The sequence below is a fragment of the Pseudopipra pipra genome, chromosome 2 (assembly GCF_036250125.1).
Source record: "Pseudopipra pipra isolate bDixPip1 chromosome 2, bDixPip1.hap1, whole genome shotgun sequence".
NCBI lineage: Eukaryota > Metazoa > Chordata > Aves > Passeriformes > Pipridae > Pseudopipra > Pseudopipra pipra.
In genome coordinates, this window is record NC_087550.1 from 61,168,723 (window position 1) to 61,183,805 (window position 15,083).

The window sequence follows — 15,083 nt, forward strand, 5'->3', positions numbered from 1 at the left end:
ACCGCCCTGGGAGGGGGACACGGCCCCGAGCGCTCCCGCAGCGCCGGCCGGGAGAACTCCGCGACATCCAGCTCGCCCGCTCAGCCGCAACGCCTGCGCTCCTCAGGGGAGGCTGGTGTGGAATTCCCCACCTCTGCTTCGGTGCCGCCCAGGGGAGCTCCGAATCCTTCGCCGCGTCTTGCGGTGGTGGAGCAGGTGAGGACCCTTCCAAAAAGGGGTGCCGTGCATGGCAGGGTGTGCCAAGGAGGGCAGGGAGCTCTGTGAGACCTCATCGCAAAAAATCATAGAATTACAGAATATGCTAAATTGGAAGGGACCCATCAGGATCATCGGAGTCCAACCCTTAGCCCTACACAGGACCATCCCCAAGAATCACACCATGTGCCTGTGAGCATCGTCCAAATGCTTCTTGAAGACTCAGGCTTGATGCTGTGACCACTTCCCTGAGGAGCCTGTTCCAGTGCCCAACTACCCTCTGGGTGAAGAACCCTTTTTCTAATATCCAACCTAAACCTCCCCTTACACAAGGCCATTCCCTCGGGTCCTGTCACTGGTCACCACAGAGAAGAGATCAGTGCCTGCCCCTCCTCTTCCCCTCATGAGGAACTTGTAGACTGCAATGAGGTCTCTCCTCAGTCTCTTCCAGGCTGAACAGACCAAGTGACCTCAGCCACTCCTCATACGGTTTCCCCTCAAGGCCCTTCACCATCCTCATTGCCCTCTTTTGGACCCTCTCTAACAGTCTAATATCTTTCTTACATTGCAATGCCCAAAACTGCACATAATATTAAAGGTGAGACTGCCGCAGAGCAGACAATCCCCTCCCTCAGCCGGCTGGTGATGCTTTGCCTGATGCCCCCAGGACATGGTTGGCCCTCCTGGCTGCCAGGGCACTGATGACTCATATTCAACTTGCAAAATGGGAAAGAGGGTTTCATCCTTCCAAAGTCAGAAGGGGTCAGGGCTGGCAGGGACCTCCGGAGAGCAGCCAGTCCTGCCCAGCGCCAGAGCAGGGCTGGTGCCTCTCCCTCATCACCTGCCCTTGCATTTCATGGGTTTCAACACCAATTTTCCTCTTTCTTCTAATCTTTTAACCTCTCAATAACACTTTTCTTTTTATCTAGCTTCTTGTGATGTTTCTGGGATGTCTCATCCCTGGCCTATTTCTCATTACACAGTCACTGAGCTGGGCCGATCACATTTACATTTTCTTTTTGCCAGTTGGTGCAAGATGGAAACAGCTTTTGGACATATCTGTGCATCCACTCTTTTTCCTCAATTTTTTTACCAGGGAGAGAATTACTCTCTTTTCTTTCTGTGGTATTATAAAACATCTTTGCACCCCCATATTCCAAACCAATTTCCCATTTTACATAGGCATGCTCATAAATACTGTAAGGTAAAACAAGAATGCCAAGGCAGTGGAAGGATTAAAAAAAGGTTTATTTCACATGCAAGGACCACTTCTTAACGATGTTGCACATACCGGCCCCCAGGGAAAAAGGCAATGCCCCGCCTTCTCCAAGGCTTTTTGTATCTTTTCTCTCTCCTCCCCCACCCTCTCTGGCCCGAGGAGGCCTTGTACATGTCTGCAAACTTGTTATCTCTCTGCATACCAGGGAGAGAGAGAGAGATTGCTCACAGCTTATCCCTGCAACTTTCTCTGAATTGCAGAAGGAAGGAAAAAGCCCCACATCTAACATTTGAGAAGGCATTTTACAGTCTTCCTAAGTGAAATCAAGTTCTAGCTTTCCATCACAAATTCTCCTGAAATGGTAGCTATCCCTACAAATACACACATTGACTTTCCAAGGAGAAGCACTCCCAGTCTTTCCCAGACACTCTGGGGAAGCGCTGCTGCCTGTGTCCCACCAGCACCCGGGTGTCACCTCCATAGGCAGCCTGGCAGGTGTGTGTGTGTGTGTGTGTGTGTCTGTGTGTGTGTCTGCTGTCCTGGCCACCTCCTCCTCATGATCTCCATCATCTGGACAGACTGCCACAATGTGAGCCCTGCTCACACACTGCTAAGGGGCTGCAGACCCCTTACAAGGGCAGTGACACTGCGACATGGATATTCATTTGCTGTACTGGGTGCTGCACCTTCTCCAAATAAGTGATGCTTTTCAAATGGGCAAATAATTAAGAAGCCATTAGACTCTTTCTGTTATTACTCCCTCACGTAAATCAAGTTGGGTATGTTCAGAGACACCACTTCTGCACTTGTGAAAGGGGTGGTTAATTTTTGGGGCAGGTATATTTTTCCAAGAATAAGTGAGATTTAGCCCAGCAGTCAGGGTCGAGATGAAAGGCAGAAGGACAGTAATTCCTAGACTTTTTTTCCCCCTTTGGTCATACTTTTCTGCAGCAGCCCGTCACAGTTGAAATAAATCCAGACCTCACTTGAACTCTGATTCTTAGGGGACATTGCTAAAATACCTTCAAAAGACATCATGGGACCTAAAACGCTTAGTGCTGCTAATGATCCTGGACTTGACAGAGACACCAGGGCACAGGATACAATTCCCAGTCCCTCACCATCCTCAGACAGTAAATTACTCATTGCTTTCTTTGTGTGTGCCAGAAGAGCTCCTGTTTTATCTCCTCCCCTGCTCTTCCTTCCTTTGCTCCAGATATCAGTGCCCTTTTTTTTTCAGATGGTCTACCTGCTTACATAATCTAATGAAATATATAAGTCATTCTCTGCTGTTTTTCACCTTCAAGAATACTGCTGCTGTTTCAGGCCTGAAGAAGGGGCTTCTGCCCAAAAGCTTATCTGTCTTTTTTTTCCTCAATGACATCTGGCCTGATAAAAGATAGCCCCTCTTTTTACAAACCACAGTAGAAAAAGAGCATCTTACGTCTTTAGCAGTGGGTTGAGTGACAGGGGAACATTTGGCTCCTTCTACATAGTGTAATGTGCAGCTAAAAACATCCAGTTAGTAGGTGTGCTTCAATTTCGTTTTATTTTGAAGAGACTGTTCTAGAAAAATGAATTTTTCTACAGTAGTGTGGAAACCTCTTACAAATTCATCGCTTCGTTCTTTTACTGGAGTCAGGGCAGAAATCCTTTAGCACAATGTAAAGGTAGATGGACCTTCAGGTTGTTTTGCCTGTAGGTCTATGTTAAGAGTTGCAATTGTGAAATGTGAGATATTATTTAAAAATGCATCTGTTAAATAGACTCCTGTGTGAACACCAGTTTGATGTGGAGTTAAGCTAAATCAGTATCAAGCTCAACAAGCTTTAAATGAGACTAGGAGTGTTGAAAAGGTTTTGCATCCTTTTCACTTGAGTTGCTTCTAAAACTGATTTAAACTCAGACAACTGAATAAATCCCAGGACTAAATTAGCAATATTTTAGTTGGCTTTCTGTGCAGGCAGCCTCTTCAAGCACTTCTTGCATCTAGCTAGAGTTAATATGTTCCAGAGCGATAGGTTAAAACAGTGGTACCTCCCTCCCTCCAACTTTTTAGGTGCTGACTGACATCCAAAATGATGTGACAGGTTTTCCTGACAGCACACCTCATCTTTGGGGATGTGTAAGTCTCTGAGGACTGATGGAAATCCTGTGCTTTTATAGATGAGTCTTTTAATAGTGTTTGAGGAGGATTTTCTAGGCAGGTGTGTGCAGAGTCTCATGAGAAGCCTTTCTCATGGAAGCCACACCTCAGCTAGTTGTGAATTATTGCAGTGTTAGGGGACTAACAAGTATTAGCATCTGGATATGACTGTGGATATATTACTGGATATATTACTATCAAGTATTAGCATCTGGATATGAGTGTGCTCAACTAATTGTGTCTTGGATTAAAATGCCAGATGACAGCTGACACTATGCCATTCTTTCCCTAAGTAAACAGTACATTTTCAGCCCACTGTGGCAACTCCCATCGAGCTGTAAGAAAAGGGAGGAGATCATGCCTGCAGCTAAGTCTCCTGCAAAATGCAACCAGTGGAAATAAATGAGAAGTGAGGCTGGAGGAAGAGCGGTGATGCTGGGCTATGACATAGGGATGGCATCGATGTGTTCTTCTAACCCTTGTAATTCCTGGCTAGAATTTAGGACTGAAATAGGGGCTGTAACTTTGTATCCCCTTGTACTATCCACACAGGTGGAAACAGTCGCTTTAACTGGTTTTGATCAAGTTCTTTCCCCAGTATATTTCAGGGCAATCAAGATCGATCACTAGGTGTTAAACCTTCTTATTAATTGGGACTTGAACTCCAAAAACGATGCCATCAGTCTGATTCTTTCAGGTGAGTCTAGGTTACACAATATAGCCAGCCTTTCAGTTCTTGGCAATCCTTGGAGTGTTTTGGATCTTGAGCCAAAATTCATACTTAAGATCTTAGTATACTTAAGATCTACACAGTGTACAAAGCCAGAAACCCAGATGCCAAGATTAGTATTTGAAAGAGTTGAGCTTTTATCATCAGTGTAGCTTATCTGGTGTGGTCTATTCACAAATAACAGACTATGTTAGACTGGACTAGATAGATGAAGATACCCCAAACAAAGGCATCACTTTTTAGAATATAAGAAAGATCTTCGGTTCAGCAACAACCCCTCTTGCATGCAGAATGAATGCAGGTGTTCTTACTCTTCTTCAATATTTACAATTCCTCCCGTTGCAGCTGAGTCTCTGAAAATCCTTGGCATCTTCCTTGGCTGTACACCCACAGCTCTGTTTCACTTGATGGCTGCTGCACTTCTTCGAACGGACACAGAGGTCACTGTGCAGCCACAAACTCCTTTTATCTGTGACATTACAGCACCAGGTCAGCTCACCTAAACCCTGCCCTGGGGATGTGTGAGGATGTCAGCTGGCACTGCAACTACTGCATTTTTAGGAAAAGCAGAACTGCAATTGCCAAGATAATACTTTGAAGCAAGCTGCTGCTCACCTACAATTTTAGACTTGGTAACCTTATAAACATCCCCGTGAGTCAAGAGCTGTGGAGAAAGGCCTGCACCTGCTCCTTGGGTCTGCTTACTAGTCAGCGTCTCACTAATGTGCTGATTGATGGAATAGAGGGTGCATTCATTAAAGTTGCAGATAACATTAGGTTGGGAAGGACCCCAAGTGTATTGGAGGTTAAGATTAGAATTAAAATTGATCTTGACACGCTGGACAAAAGGCCTGAATTGTTAGAAGGTACTTGGACAAGGCCAATAGGACAATGAGCAGTCAAAGAGATTTACTAAAGGAAAATCTGTCAAAGCTTTTTAAATACATGGATGCAACACAACATTCAAGCAAGCTCTGAGCCATACACTATGAGGAACTGAGAGAGTGCATGGGCAAAGTGCTGCCTTGTCCTGGCCCTGGTCCTCTGCTCTGCTGTAGGCTTCTGCCACTGGCATGTGCCAGGGGATACTGAGATGATGATGTTCTCCATATGCATGCCCTGTGTCATGCTCTGGTGTGCAGAGCAGAAATGATCAGCTACAAACAGGACAGAGAATTGGGCAACAGTTCTGGAGAAAAGATCTGGGATACTGGTGGGTCCAAAGCAGAACCAGAATCATAGAAGCATAGAAACATTTAATCTGAAAAAGGCTACTAAGATCATCGAGTCCAACTGTATACCCAGTACTGCCAAGTCCACCACTAAAGCATATCTTGAATGCCATATATACATGTCTTTTAAATACTTCCAGGGATGGTGACTCAAACACTTCTCTGGGCAGCCTGTTCCAATACTTGACTACCCTTTTGGTGAAAAAAAATTTCCTAATGTCCCTTTTACCTGTTTTGAGAAAAGCCCACACCATATTGGAGTAGATAAGTGATGATGTTATGTGTAAGAAACCTCTTCTGTTGTATGAGGTGAGAAGATGAGCTCTGTTTGGTGCTGCTAGTATCTCCTGGAGCACTGACTTAAACTTTAACAACACATTTTTAAAAAGGTATGGACTGATCAACAAGGGTTCAGAAGAGCAGAGGGAGTGAGTAGAAGAAATATGAGTTAGGTTTTTTTGCTGTGAGGGAGTTTTAGATTAGGCATTGGAAATGCTTTCCAGTACAGCCAATAGAGAAGCAAGGAATAGCCTGTCTACCTACTGCTAGAGTTGGACTCGATGATCCTTGTGGGTCCCTTCCAACTCAGCATATTCTATGAGTCTCTATCCCTGCAGGTTTTTGACAATAGTCTAGAAACCTGCTCATGTGAGATCAGAAAGCATGTTAAATCCATCATTAATGACACAGATAACAGTTGATTCTGCCCCACAATAGAGGGACAGGCTGCCTCTAGTTCCTTTCTAGCTCTGTTCTTCACCCAGTGATTTTTAGGTGAACTATGTGCTGTCATTTACACCTGTTTAGACTGGTTACACAATTGGGATAAAAATAATATCCTCATATCCCTATCCAGAATGAACAAGAGGGTTTGGAAAAGGGACGTTATGAGAGAGGAATGTGTTTGTTGTCCTGCATGGCAAGGTGGGTCTGCTTAGAAATCACATGTGCTCAGAGGGAGAAGCATTCAGGTTCTACAGTGCCGAGAGCTTTAATCCTAGTGAGTCCCTACTGTAGTCCTATTTAAATTCCATGTGGTACAGTCCTTTGACTCAGATTAGAGGTATGCTGCAGAAGGGGCTCCCTCCATGCCAAACCTAAGGGAAAGGTGAGCAGGGATTTAACTAGTTGTGCTTGGTGGGACTTTGCTTAATCTGCGAGCAGTAAGCCTGGCTCTCTCTCTGCAGAGAGATCTGCTCTTACACCAGAGTGGAAAATTTCTAAATTCATCCACAGAAAAAAAAATCAGTCCACGCCTGCCCACTTCAATTGTTTTGCAAAGAATGGGAGTGGAATTTATCCTATTTAACCTCCACAGCAGAGATAGCTTACCACTAGATCCCTTTGTTAAGTGAGCGCAAGCTGACTTCCCATGGAGCAGCTGGGCCTGCTACATAAGGGAAGGGGAGCTGGGAGTGTGGGTGGTGGTGAGGCAGGCAGGCAAGTGTCCTCCTCAACAAGGGCTCACCCCACGGTGCCCCAGCCAGGCCAGCAGTGTGAGACCAGGATCTGAAGTGAAGCCAGGGCTGGGATGAGCAAGGCACAGGGTCAGACACAGCCTGGCTGCAGCACAGCACAGGCAGGGAGTGAGGGACAGGCCGGAGCCCAAACACAGCGACTGAGCCGTGGGAGAAGAGGGTCCCAGTTAGGCAGCTCATGGCTCCATCCCACATCACAGCTGGTTTTATTCCAACATGAGCCAAGGTTACAACTTCTATCTGCAGGCACCGCTCCGAAGTTAACCATCTTTTTTTTTCTAAGGCCAATGCCTCTGCCTAGTTTTCCACCCTGAAGACATTGAGCTGAACTGTATCCTCAGTTAACTTAGCAATCCCCATCGAGAAGACTCAAAGAAGACTTCCCGCTGCTAGGTCTCTGTGTTTTCACACCAGATGTAGAACTGTTTGAGTGCCTGTGGTGTATGGAGACACCCCACTAGATGGCGGGACAGGAGCTGGTGGATGGCAAGCAGGGCTCTGCTCACCCTGGTAGGAGACCAGAGCTTTTTCCATGGGTGTCGTTCCCATGTCACCTGAAATGCCCCAGGACCAGCACAAGTAAAATTCAGTATTGGGCCTGTAACTGATACAGCCCCTCTGGGCTCCTGGCCAGCTGGGTGCTGCACACAGATACTATTCTCTCCAGATAATTAGTGTCCACACGTGATGAGCTGGAGTCTCTTGAGTTTTTAACCATTAGAGGCACTAATCCTGCTGTGCTAAACTCAGTTGCCATTTTTCAAAATGTCATTTTAAAACAGAAATGTTTTAAAGCCTGAAATTGAGTTCTGCCATTTTGATCCATCACTGTGTGCTCTTTAGGTCATTGTTATATAGCGTGAGCTCTCAGTCTTGTCAATAGAGAAATAATCATCAGAGCACACAGAATGTTAGTGGTGCTATCCCTAAAATTCTGACACTACCAGCAGGTAATAAATAAGGAACAGAGTTACATTTAGGAAGCAAACTTTGCTAGAGATGCTCCAGCAGAATGGCAGGATTTGATACCCATTATAAAGAAATGAGTAGATGAACCTTTTGGTGTCTCAGTTGTGTAAAGCATCACTCTAAAACACTGTAGGGGAAAGCCGGCGACAGGACTAAAAGACTGCATTTTGGAAAACAGCTTCTTAAGCAGAAATCCAGTAACTTAAGATCATAACACTTGTCAGCTTCAAATACAAAACTGCTGTCATTTTCAAAGATCCCAAGACTGATTTGTTATTTATTATTTTCTGATAAGGATTTTGTGTCCACTATATTCCTCCCTTCTGTAAAAATCAAAAAGGGACCTGAGCAACAAAGGATATATTGGAGGATTAGGAGTTATCTCCCATTTTTCTGAGTGATTTTGAATTGCTCTGGTTTCTAGTGTTTTAGGAAGGTAAGGCAGTGCTGTAAGAGCCATTATGAAATGGGGAATTTTAATGGAAGGGTGGTAGAAGAAACTGTGTACAAATTGTCCCCAGAAATGTGCTTTGAGGAAAGAGGGGCCAATCTGTTTATCTATCTGTGAGATGGCTGATAACCTGAAGCACTTCAAGGTAAGGGTAGGAAAGGACCTTGAGAGTTCAATAAGCCAGTCTTCTTTCATCAGAGGGTTAGTTAGACATGCATTTCTCTGGGGAGATGTTTGCCTACCTTGTTTTTCAGATTTCCTGATATTGGAGATTTCCATCCTCCTCTGCAGAACAAACATTTACTGAAAAGGGGCCTGGACCCTCCTGTTAGCTCAGCTGGTTAGAGCCTGGTGCTAATAACACTGAGGGCATGGGTTCGATCCCTGTATGGGCCATTTACTTAAGAGTTGGACTCAATGATCCTTGTGGGTCTCTTCCAACTCAGAATATTCTGTGATTTTCTGCGATTCTCCTGTGAGAGTTGTAAATATAGAATGGATCATAACTGTTACGACCCGCCCCAGGAAAAGGGGAGAGGGGGGTAACTCAGGTTCTATCAAAAATTCCCTTGGGGTGGATTACAGCGAAACAACACTAAATAATCGGTGTATGAAAACATATATGGATAAGATTTATTTTAACAATTTTGAATCAGTAGGTAAGTTAACATTTTTGGGTGCTGTAACCTTTCTAGGGAGGAGAAAAATGCATAGGGGAGAGAAAGGCAGGATAAGACCAAGGGAGAGTAAGAGAAAGAAAAGCTGAGAGAGGACAGATGTCTATAGTCACCGCCCACGGGGTCCAGCGATGCTTCCATGTCTGTCAGTTGAAGTGGTGAAGTGATCTGCTGGGGGTGAAGGAGGGAAGCCCCCATACTCCAAGAAATTATGGGTTATTATATCCATGGTTAGTGTCACAGGCCGTGCCTCGAGCCTCCAACATCTCCTGGGTCCGTGCTGAGTTTTTTTTTTTTTTTTGTGTCTGGCCTGGTTCTCGCCCTTTTCCCGACAGGCAGAGGGGGGGGATGGGCTCCCATGGGCCATCAGAGGTACAGTGTAACAGTCAAAAGCCTGCAAGCTCGGCTCTTCCCGCCTTTTCGGGGCCTGACATCTTCTGCGCTGGAGGAGGGGGGATGGGCCCAGTTGCCCATCAAAAAGTCAAAGCCTGCAAAAGTCTCCTAGAATGCATAAATCATCAAACACTTCAGTCTCTGACAATAACCTGCATTAACGTGGATTTAGAGGTCTGTTTGATGCTCATATCCTTATGAAGCTCAATGTGCCTCATTCTACATGGACACTTGACTACATGGTTTCCATATTTATTTAAAAACCCCCAACTGTATTATTTGTCACTACTTTCACACAGGATGAACCAGTGTGTTCCTCAGTGTTTAGTTCCTCCACTGGCCCAGTGGGAACATGGAAGTCTATCTGCATAGCTGTGATACTGTAGGGAGAGATGAAAAATGGAAGAACGAACCCATCTCTTGTATTTCTAAAGGAGCTTTACATATAAAAAGTCACTTAGCTAATGAATACAGTTCAGGGCAGAGTTGCTTGAAGTGATTAAACATACTTCTGTGAAAACATAAGAGCTGTTCTCAGTGCTGCTCAGAAGACTAAAGTGTTAATGAAATTTTAAGAAAGGAATAGAAAATAAAACCAAAAACATCCCTGCCATATATATGTCTGTATACACACACACACACACACACAGAGTAAATATATATATATATATATATATATATATATAATTTTTTTTTGTATATAACTGCTGTATGCTCAAATGTCAAATGCCATGTGCAGCCTGGCCTCTCCGTGTCAAAAAGGTATGATAAAAGTAGAACCGGCACCAAGAAGAGAGGCAAGAAGCAAAATATTAATCCAGAATAGGACACATCAACTTTAAAAGGAGATATTTGGGGTGGTAGGTGTGATGGCAGTCTTTGAAATTAACAGCAGCACTGAGAAAGTTAAAAGAGGTCAATTATTCCCTGCCTTTCAGCATATGGGAACTATAAGAACATCAATAAAATGATGAGGTGACAGGTTCAGAAGACTTAAAAAAGGCTACTTTTAACACCCTATGTATAGTTATACTGAGGAGCTTACTGTTTGAGGATGCTGTGGATGCCAAAAGTTTCAAATATTGCAAAAGCAATTAGGAAAAAAATGCAGAAATGGATATCAAGTACTCCTGGCTCAGGAAGAAACCCTTCAGCTAAGGACTGCTGGAGGTCAGGAAATTTAGGACTGAGATGTTACCTTCCTCTGCATAGATTTGTAAGTTTTGCAGGGAGGGGTTTGGAAATGATCTCCTGTATCCTTGAATCCCCCTTATTAACTTGTCAATCATGTGCAGCCTTCAGGGAAGGACATTTCTAGAAAGGATGAGGGAGCAAGGAAATCATAAGGAGACTAGGGAATCATCTCTGGCTGTTTCTCTGGCCTGAAATAACCTTTGGAGAACTGTGGGACCGTGCTGAGGTGAGTTAGGACCACTGCCCATTCTGCTTCATCAGTCCCCAGCTATGCCAAGTACATTAGCTGCTGCCCTGAGGATTTCTCCTGGTCTAATTTTGCTGTCTTATAGTTCTGACCTGGTTTTGGCATTTGAAAGAGCAAGTAAAACCCTTCTCACATGTGTCAGGTGCTTCAGCTGCCATCAGCTTCCTTAGTGTTTAATGACTGTCCTCAAATGCCCAGCCAAGGAGGTGTTGGATATCCCTGAGTAAGCAAAGGATTACAGAGGTGCCGTGAGGACAGGCTGCCTCGTTTCAGCTGTGCCAAGAAATCACGTCCATGCTCCGCAGTCTTTTGGGCAGCCACAGGCCTCCTCCTTGTGTCTTAATGAGTCGTTCTGCAATATGGTCTAGTCCTGTGTTCCTTCAGCTGTGGCTCCTTGGGCATTAAATCCCAGCAAATTTTCCATCTGGGACATCCTGCCATATGTGGACACCTCAACCCACAAACAATTACATGTGTACAAGCACACAAAGTGCATCAGGAGGTAGAAAAGACATATATGCACATCCAAAGTTGAGCATACATACTTTTCTTTTGAAAATAAAAACCTCTGTGGCCATGATGCACACAGTGCCTGTTAGGTTTGGTTTTGTTGTTACTCCTAAAAGGTCATGCTGTCCTTCAATTTTGAGAAGCTCAACAGTGTGGCTGGAAGCACAGAACGCATCTGGGAGGCAAGAGAGAAATTCTGTGCATCAAAACTGGTGTTTACAGCCACTCTTCTCTGTGGTGGCAGTCCGTACGTAACCCTCCAGTCTCATATTCTCCATGCATGAGGCTAGTAATGAGGCTAGTAATGTTTATCCACCCACTGAGAGGCTTGATAGAACAAATCATTACTACTCTATGGGGATATGGAACCAGGAAGAAATCTCAGTGAAATAATTAATACATACAGGAGCAAGTGAACACAGGGAAAAGAGGGAGGTCTGGGGGTGTATGTTCTTATAGCACAAAGCAAATGATTCCCCACTGAGAATGGCATGAATATGGAAACCATGCAACAGATGCACTATGCTGAACAGCAAATATATGTAAATTATTCTGCTTGTCTTTTTGGTGCATTTCCTCACTATTCACGAATGGGTTTGTGCTGACCATCCAAGAGAGAAGCTGAGAAGCTGCTTTTGGGTACAGTGGGTGTTACAGGCACACAGCGAGAGCATGCGGGGTATGGTGTGCTGGTGCTGCCCAGAGCTGTGGTTGGCCCCTAAATAGCAGGATAGAAATTGGCTTGTGCTTTCAAACTCCTCTGAGGCAACGCAAAGGATCGAGCTCCAGCCAGGCACTTAAGAGCAATGACATGGAAGTGGGGACAACTTTTCTTTCTTTCCATTAATCTAAGTTTATTATCTGCTCTGGATTTCTCCTGCTCTCCAGTGCTATTTAAAGACTTGGCTTTTATCCAAGGCCTGCACTCACGTGCTTCATATGAGAAACACAGACAGAAAAATAGCAATTTCTCCATTAGTTCACTGAACAGTTCTGCTGCTGCTGAACACAAAAGGCACCATTTCAGTTTATGCATGCAATCCCAACTTATAAGTGAGCTGCTTCCCTGAGGGTCAGCTTTGCCAGAGGAGCAACCTGACCACTTGTACGTCTCTACTACCTGCAGTTTGACCTAGGCAGACAGAGGGTCAGGGCAGTGATTTTTACTTATAATTCTTCTTTTTTTTTTAAAGGATTTCACATAAAAAGTGCAAACACAAAGGCTAGGTCTTCTGATTGTTGAAGTTTAATTAAGGGCAAGGAAAATTCTTTTTCAGAATATCCTTGATTTCTGATTATATTCTCCATTCCCGAAAACAACCATGACGATTGGAAGATACATTGACCAAATATGTTTGTTCATTCATAGCTTCTCTTCTGATGTAATGCAGTTTCAGAATCACAGAATCACAGAATATTCCCACAAGGATTCTGACAAATTATTATGTTATTCACATAGGTAGGGAAACAAAACTATGGAGATCATGGATATTCAAGATGGATAGTGAGAACCTGAGATCTTGCCATGATAATAGTATTTCAGTGATGCTGATGCAGCGGTTTGGTCTTTGAAGAGCTGAAAGATTTGTTTTCACAGTGTGGCATTTGGCCTAAGTTACAAAATGTTAACTTTGACAGAGAAGCATGAAAAAGGGCTGGGTTTTGGACTGACAGTCAGGAGGTCCCATGTTCCAGCCCTGCTGGAGCCACACTGCTTTCTAGGGTGTTCAGGGGTAAACCTGCACATCTGTATTTAGGAATCAAAGTAATTTTCTGATTCTCAGCAGAAGTAGAAGCTTCCTGTGATGCTTAGGTCTTGCTCTTGGCATTCAATTCAGGTTTCCATCTTTTGGTTTTAGTCCCTTTATTCGTGACATGTACCTGTGTGCAGTAACAGACCACACAGAAATATCCTGAAGAGTCATTGCCAACAGCTCAGAAGTGCAGTCTATGGGATGAGATCCTTTTAAAGCCTCGAGGAAGAAGGCTATTACAAAGCATTGCACCCTGCTGCTCAAGCCCAGCTGCAGAGATGTGAACAGCAGCAGGCACTGTTACATCCTTTTTTCACTATCAGTGCAATTTCAGTTGTATTCAGAATTTTGAAGTACTTTATTTGCCCTTTTATATCATAAATATGAAAGACTTACTAGCTTAAAAACTGTAACTAGAAATAGCTGTGAATTTACTGGAAGGCACAAAGAGGAGAAAGACAGACTTTTGTTATCCCCACAATATTTCAACAATATGTAATCATTCTTATATCTATCTCCAAGAATAAAAATTATATAAATATGCATGCAATGTTAACTACTGTTAGCTAATATAATAAATAATTTTTATATGAAAAATATGAAAGCTACAGACTGTGTATACTGCACACCTGGACTTGCATATTTAAGTCACGGAGAAAGCACTTTAGCCTTTTAATGCAAATGTCCAGTAGACATCTGAGAGCTAAAGACTGTTGAATACATGTGTTTAGGTTTTGTCTGGTGTGTGATACAGGAGTAATATTAAGATGACTGTAGTCGTTGTTTTTTTTTAATCACATAGTTTGCAAGACAAGAGCTGTGATTTCAACTCAATGTTTTATTTTTCATGCTCTGGCAAGTGACACTATGACTTTATTTTTACTTAGTTCAAACACAAATTCTTGCCTTTGTCTTACTATACATTATGTTAATACTGTATAGTAAGAGGAAATGAAACCAAACAATGAAGATTTGCAAAATTTTAGGAAAATTCTTTTATGATTTTCAGTTTATTCTTCAGTGCTTGTTCTGCAAGGAAGTGGATTTGAGCATTTTTAAACTAAGAAAAAGAACAGTCTGTGTATGAACAGAGTTGGCATAATATTTTAGTTGATGCATCATCATTATTACCACTGTTGTTATTAATTAACATGTTGAATGTCTTGAATGTATTAAGGCATGTAATTTTGTATTCTGTAAGTAAGTTTGTATTCTGTAGACAAGATTTATGTTAACAAATTTTGTGATTAATTTACAGTAGATATAAAATACAGTACTATATTACTGAAAGTGATGAGAAATTTGCTACAGGACCTTATGCATTCTGTACAAATACATAAACAGCTTTAGTTTGCACTACTTTTCCTAGTATTCTTGTGATCACACATTTATTTTACAAGTGCTGTATTTTTTCTCTTCATATTGCTTGCAGGAACTTAGACATGAATCCATTAATGCAATTACAGAAGCACATGGCAGAAAGCAAAAGACTTATTTTTTAATATGTGGGTGCAGACTCACCCCACAGTAAGGTCACACTGCCTACACTGGTTCTTCTCTATGGTCAGGAGAAGTCTCTTGGAGCTGGTTTTGGAACCTGGCACGAACTTGCTCTATGCCACTTGGGGAAAAGTTCAGACATTCAAATCTGGGCTCAAAATAGAGGCAGCAAGAACTAAGATGCAATTGTGACAGAGGAGATTTATTGCAATTTTTTACCTGTCCCACAGAGCTCCTGAGTGCCCTTTTGGCTGTACTTTTTAAAGTTCATGTTTACAAGTGGGGTGGAGAGTATCTATATCTGTGTATGTGGCTTTCCATGATGGAAAACATTTCAGTCTACACTTCAGAAGATTTTAAAATTGACACATACTGGAGCCAAGGTGGA